Genomic DNA, 7,500 nt, shown 5'->3' with positions numbered 1-7,500 from the left:
TACATACATTTAGGGTTCCAAATTAACACCAGGTCAAATACTGGTGAAATTCCAGTTTGGCTGCTGGTAGAAAAGACCAACTTAGCTCTTAGTGATACACATTAGTGAATGTGTATCTGGCTAAGATTAGCATCTGCTAGCCATATTGGCTGGTGGTGGAAAAAAAGTAAATTGAAAGCCCTGCATACAATGTAAAGAGGACCCCAATTTTTGGGCCCCTTCCTCTGTCCTCTCCCTTGGCCTGGAACAACAGACCTGTTTGTCCCACCCTGTCTGCTAGCTTCCCTGCCCCCTCCATCCATCAATGCAGGGCAGAGGAAGGCCACGTTATGTGGTGACATTATGCTAATCGAGCAAAACGTTAGCGGATGGTGGAGTGGAGGGGGCCAGGGGGTGTGAGTGTTTTGGGACTCGATACTGTTGTTGTGCTCTCCATTGTCATTGGCCCGCTGTCACTCACACAACACACATGCACTGTCACCCCCCCAAAGCACACACACACACACACGCACAAACGCACACCCACACCCACACCCACACCCACACGCACACGCACACGCACACACACACACAAACACACACATACACAGATATCATTTGAGCGAGGGCAAGGAAAGGCGGGTCTTCGGGGCGTACGCTGGAGCTAGCGTCATTTCAGTGAGGTCGCTTGGGCTAGCATTAGCGTCTACAGTGCATCAGCTTTGGTCAAAGGACAAACATAAGGTCGCGATAAAATGGGATACGTACTTTGATTCGGTCGTATGTGGTGTCAAAAAAGCTTGCAGTGAATGGGTTAAGTAACCATTTCAAGTGTCAAACCCATATTTCGTGTTTTACTGAAGCGGGAATCAAACCTACAACCCTCTGATCAACCCCCAGGATCAAAGCCCCTCTTTTGTTTCACGGTGGAAGTACAGTTGTACTGTCTCACGGCAACCGGACAGAAGTGGGCGTGACGAGCATTTCAAAAGAATAGGGGGGGGCGGCAGAGGAAATGTCACGGAGAAACTTTCACTTGAGTGGAACACGACAAGATCAGATGGTCCACATACACACACACACACATACACGCACACACACACACACACACACACACACACACACACACACACACACACACACACACACACACACACACACACACACACACACATACAAGCACAGCTAAAAAGCCGATGTATCCCATACGGACACATTCACACACAGGCACACACACACACACACACACACACACACACACACACACACACACACACACACACACACACACACACACACACACACACACACACACACACACACACACACAAACACAGGAGCAGACCTATTGCAGCTCACGTTACTGTTACTGACAGGGGTATCAAAGGGAAGTCTCAAAGTTTGGTTCTCTTCACGGAGCGAGGAGGGGGGGGCGAGGGGGGTCAGACGGAGTTCGCACAGTGAATCGTTTTCCTTCTGCTGTTCAGCTTGCTGACAGATATAGACGAGACGAGACGTTTTGAGATGTCGTGCCTGCATCACTTCCTCTCTTTCTCTCTCTTCTCTCTCTCTCTCTCTCTCTCTCTCTCTCTCTCTCTCTCTCTCTGTTTCTCTTTTTTCCCCTTCCCTTTCTCTCTTCTCTCTCTATATCTCTTCAGACGGGCGTTTTGAAATGCCTTCTCTGAAACATCACTTCCTCTCTCTCTCTCTCTCTCTCTCTCTTCTTCTCTTTTTTTACCTTTCCCTTTCTCTCTTCTGTCTCTCAATTCCCGTCTCTCTTTCTCTTCCCCTCTCTCCTTGTTCATCTATCGCTCCCTTTTGTCAGCCCTGCTACTTGATCCCTATTTCTCTTTTGTTGCCAAACGTTACACCATCTCAGCCCTGGAATGTCATGTTCATTTTTTTCTTTTTCTTTTTCTTCTTTTTCTCCTCTCTCTACCTCTCTTTCTCTCTCTCTCTCTCTCATTTCTTTTGCTCACAAGCTTTATTTCCCATTGTTAATTAATTTATTGCTTGCTGATAGTGTCGTTCTACTTGAATTATTTGAAACGGAAGACACACACACACAAGAAGACTGAGAGAGTGGGATGCATACTGTTTGTCTATGTCAAGGGGTATAACAATGCCCCACAGAGCTCCCCAACACCCCCTGGGGGCTGTACCACCCCCGTTGAGAAACATTTGTCTATGTCAAGGGGTCTAACACAGCGATGCACAGGTCACAGTTTTTATAGGGACAGGCAAGATACAGCTCTCCTTGTGAACTTTTTAAAGAATTGTTGAAAAAATACAAAAGTAATGTTTCACTCGTCTCTCTTCTAATACTTCCTCACCTCATTGTTGGTTCAGTTTATTTCAATCGTTGTTATTTCAAGTTGACGGCAAGAACTTGAGACATTACATTGACATAACTTAATGCAGACAAAGAAAAACGAGATTAGTAGCCGATGGTGAAATTGGTGAGGAGGTAAATACAGCTTAAGGGGTTCTATTGACCAAGGTACCAAAATCAATATTTAATTTCCCCGATTTTCTTCACTGTGACTCACAAAACGCCTTTTATTGTCTTTTATTTCCCATTTATAATTATTTTATTTTATTTTGTATCCATGCGTTCAAACTCACAGCTTCATCTTAATCTCCTGTCCAATCACCACACAGTAAATTCTGCAGTGCTCATTTAACTCTTAGAGAGTTGATTTGACATCATTTGGACATAAATGAACTCTTTAAGTGTTGAATTAACACCACAACATTTACTGTGCAGTGTCCACCTCATCAGCAGCTCATCACAACGTGCTTCTATGTCGCCCTCCCCAATGAAATCAAACGTCTCAACATTTATCATTTTATTTTATTTTCATTATTGAACTGCCCCTGCCCTGCCCGCACATCTGTCCTACCTGTCTGTCTGGGAGAGCTGAAGGAATACTGTGCTTTGTTTTGCTGTGTGAGATTCCTGTCTCTGCTGCAGGGGCGGAGCACTGGTATTGGGACAGGGGGGGCGGGAGATGTGTCAGAGGCGTTGGGCCCACAAAATATCGTAGAATGGGGTCCCTACAAGATGTTTGGCAATCGAAAGCCACTGGCAGGGGGCCCCCCAAGTGGTGAAGCCGGGGGTTCCTGGGCCCTAGCACACCCCCCCCCCCCTCCCCCCCCCCCCCCCCCCCCCCCCCCCCCCCCCCCCCACCCCCCCCCCCCCCCCCCCCCCCCCCCCCCCACCCCCCCCCCCCCCCCCCCCCCCCCCCCCCCACCCCCCCCCCCCCCCCCCCCCCTCTGCTCCGCCCCTGTCTCTGCTGCAATGGCTCACCTTTGCTTAGTAGTTCATTCATTATGATGTGAGGACCCGTTTTTTTTTCAGGTCGCCACAAAAACACGCAAAAAGTCCTCACAACGTCCATACATCTGTTATTATGGTTGAGTTTTATTCAACCTCTTTTTTTTGTTTTTGTTTTTTTGTTAGTGCTTTACAAATGTTAGTGGCGTCAGTCTTACTCAACATGTAACACAGGAGCTTAGAATAACAGACCTGTATGGACAAAAACAACTTCAACAACAGCGACAAAGAAAAGAAAATGGACATGTATTTCAAGTATTTTGTGGTATATATATATATATATATATCTCGAGAAAATGAATTAATTTTACACGGTGGACAAGCAAAAACAATGGAACCATGTTGTTTCTAGATAATGAAAAATACTGAACATTCATACTATTTCTTTGTATGAAGAAATAAAATTAAAAGTATATATTTTACCAAAAAATACCCATTCGTCTGTGTCTGTCTTTACTGCATGCTTTGGGTTGCCTCAGAAGTCGTCATGAAAAGGAGAAAAATACACATTTTTATTCTGAGTCATGAATTATTTAATGTGTTTCTGCATGCCTTGGTGAACACAGAACATTAGCTGGGAGTGGGGAAAGAGATGTGTATCTCTCTCTCTCTCTCTCCCTCCCTCTCCCTCTCTCTCCCTCCCTCTCTCTCTGCCTCACTCTCTCTCTATCTCTCCCTCTCTTTCCCTCCCTCTCTCTCTCTCTCTCTCTCGCTCTCTCTCTCTCTCTCTCCCTCTCTCTGGAGGGCTCGGAGGGGTGATTTTGAGACTGTCTGTCAATGGTGGGAGATGGGTAAAACTCAAATACGGTTGTTCTGCCAGAGGTATACTTTCAATGCTACTGCCATTTTGAAGGGGAATATAAGAAGGTTGGAGGAGGAGATTAGTAGGATGGAGGTGGGGGGGATGTGAATGCACTTGTGGACATTAATGAAAAAAAGAAAGAACTGAGTTCATTTTTGCATGAACGAGCAAAAGGGGCCCTGGTGAGAGCCAGGTTCTCTTCGGTGAAGGACATGGACGCTCCAACCTCATATTTTTTTAACTTGGAGCGGAAGGCAGTGCAGCAGAAGCACATGGTTTTCCTAAAGCGCCAAGATGGGACCGTAACTACCAACCCCGTGGAAATGAGAGACATTGCAATAGACTTCTTTGGGGGCCTGTACAGCAAAACAGAATGTGACCCTCTGTGTGCTGAGCAGCTGTGCCAGGGCCTCCCAGTCCTAAGCCCAGAGGACAGGGGTGCCCTGGACCGGGAAATGACCTTTCTGGAGTTGACTGAGGCGGTCCAGCAAATGGCGAAGGGGCGGGCGCCAGGAATTGACGGTCTGTCAGCGGACTTTTATCAGCACTTCTGGGGGACTATTGGTCAGGACTATTTTGAAATGCTGCAGGAATGTTTCAGGGAGCGACGGCTGCCAACAAGCTCCAGGCGTGCTGTGCTGTCGCTTCTACCCAAAAAGGGGGACTTGGGGTTGCTGAAGAACTGGAGGCCTGTTTCTTTATTGTGTTTGGATTACAAAATTTTTTCCAAGTGCCTGGCAAACAGAATTAAGCAATTTTTGTCGCTCCTTGTCCATGAGGATCAGTCGTATTGTGTGCCAGGGCGCACAATAACAGACAATCTGTTTCTTGTGAGAGATGTTATTGACTGTGCACAACTCAAAGACATTGATGTGGGTCTTCTATCCATTGATCAGAAAAATGCTTTTGATAGGGTGAATCATGAATATCTGTTTAATGTGTTGAAGGTTTTTGGGTTTGGGGAAAGGATGTTGGCGTGGCTAAATACTATTGTACAGTGATGCGTCTGTCATACTTAAGGTGGGAGGGGGGTTAAGCAGGCCTATCGAACTGACACGTGGGATACGGCAGGGGTGTCCACTGTCAGGCCAGTTATATACCCTGGCCATAGAACCACTCTTGAGTAAGCTCAGGGAGGGCTTAAGGGGTTTTGTGGTTCCTGGGGATCCTAAGGGGGCCACGTGTAGCATTTCAGCATACGCTGATGATGTAACTGTGTTTATTTCTCATCAGGGGGATGTTGATTATGTGTGTGGGGCATTAGAGGCATATGGGGAAAGCATCGTCAGCCATGGTAAACTGGGGCAAAAGTGAAGGGTTTTTAATGGGGAAGTGGGCCGATAGTGGCCCACCTTCTCTTCCTGGGGGACTGGAGTGGGGGAGGGAGGGGCTCAAAGTGTTGGGGGTTTTCTTGGGGGGCTCTACATTTCAGGAGAGGAATTGGGAGGGGCTGCTGGGGAAGGTGTCTGCCAGGTTGTCTAGGTGGAATTGGCTGTTATCTGAGCTGTCCTACAGAGGTAGGGTTCTGGTCACGAATAACCTGGCCGCCTCCATGCTCTGGCATAGGTTCAGTGTCCTTGATCCACCTGAGAGTTTGGTGAGGGAGCTCCAACGCAGGATGAACAATTTCTTCTGGTCTGGCCAGCACTGGGTCCCAGCACCAGTGTTGTATCTGCCGCTAGGAGAGGGGGGGCAGGGCTTGGTGGACATTCAAAACCGTGTGCGTGGTTTCAGGCTGCATGCGGCGCAGAGACTGCTCTACGAGAAGGCTTTGGTGTGGGGGCCAGTTGCTCTCTCGCTCTTGAGGGAGTCTACACCGATGGGCTATGACCGGCAGTTGTTCCTGCTCAGTGGGCATGAGGAGTGCTGCGGTGGGCTTCCTCCAGTCTACCGCACAATGATGAAAGCGTGGATGTCGACATTCAAGGTGCAGAGGACTAATTGTGCTGTGAAGGACTGGGTTTTGGGGGAGCCTTTGTTCTTTAACCCTTGTTTGAGGAGCAGGTTCTTCGCATCCGCCAGTGTCCGAAGCACTTTTGCTGCTGCTGGATGTACAGTTCTAGCTCACTTGAGAGATGGGGGCGAGTGGAAAACGGCCAATCAGCTACAGAGGATGACTGGACTGCATTCGCTGAGGGTCCTAGAGGGGATCCTGGCAGAGGTCCAGAGAGCGCTGCCGGGTGCCTGGAGGCAGGTGCTACAGACTTGCGGGCTGGGTCCAGACTGGAGGATCACATACAGTTTCCCTATGTTGGAGGTGTCTGCGGCATTGATGGAGTCTGCACAAGACCAGGGGGTGGGTCTTGTGTGTTTGGAGATGCATGGGCAGAGAGACTTTGTAAGCCTCAGTAAGAAGGAGTTGTACTCGCTGTGCGTTATGGTGGGCCATCAGAGGGTGCTGGAGCGTGTTGGGGCATGGAGGTGGTCAGAAGTGTTTGGGCCGGGGTTCCCCTCTAGGGGTTGCTGGAGGTCCCTGTACAAGCCTCCCATTGAGAAGCGTACTGCTGATCTGCAGTGGAGACTTGTTCATGGGGCGATCGCTACAAACAGACACGTGGCATACCTGGACCCAGCAGTGGGGAGGGGTTGTCCATTCTGTGGGGAGGAAGAGTCTTTAACTCATTTGTTTTTGCATTGTAAAAGGTTGGAGGGTCTTTTTCACTTGTTCAGGGAGGCTTTGGGGAGGGTTTCTCAGAGTCCCTTTTTATTAGTGGCCCTAAATACAGTGTCAAATTCAAGAGGGAGGTTTGTCTGGTTAATTTCCTACTAGGGGTGGCAAAGTTGGCTATTTGGCTGACCCGCAAAAAGAAAATGCTGAATCTTGATTCGGTAGACCCCTTTGGAGAGTTTTCTGGGACTGGTCAAAAGTCGTATCAAGGTTGAGTTCATGTACTACCATTTGGTCAATGATGTAGGGACTTTTTCAAGCATTTGGTGTGTGTGGGGTTTGTTGTGTCGGGTTGGGGAGAGTGGGGAGCTGGTTATGAGGATATAAGGGGGTTGTAATGGATGTATTGTGAGAATGTACTATGAGTAAGCGGTGTTAAAATAAAGGCATTTTTAAATATCTCTCTCTCTCTCTCTCTTCCTCTATCTCTGTCTCTCTCTCTCTCTCTCTCTCTCTCTTTCTCTCTCTCTCTCAATTTGACCGAGACTCATTTTTTATTTCTTTTCTCTATATACAGTACCTCTTCTCTTGCTTTTCTGTCTGTCTGTCTGTCTGTCTGTCTGTCTGTCTGTCTGTCTCTCTCTCTCTCTCTCTCTCTCTCTCTCTCTCTCTCTCTCTCTCTCTCTCTCTCTCTCTCTCTCTGTCAATTTGAGAGTTTTTTCCCTCTTCATCCCTTTCACACATTTGATTCGTTTATTTGGGAGGACCAATAAT

The sequence above is a fragment of the Engraulis encrasicolus genome, chromosome 17 (assembly GCF_034702125.1).
Source record: "Engraulis encrasicolus isolate BLACKSEA-1 chromosome 17, IST_EnEncr_1.0, whole genome shotgun sequence".
Classification (NCBI taxonomy): domain Eukaryota; kingdom Metazoa; phylum Chordata; class Actinopteri; order Clupeiformes; family Engraulidae; genus Engraulis; species Engraulis encrasicolus.
The sequence above is the reverse complement of the archived record's forward strand: the minus strand, read 5'-3'. Positions refer to the sequence as shown.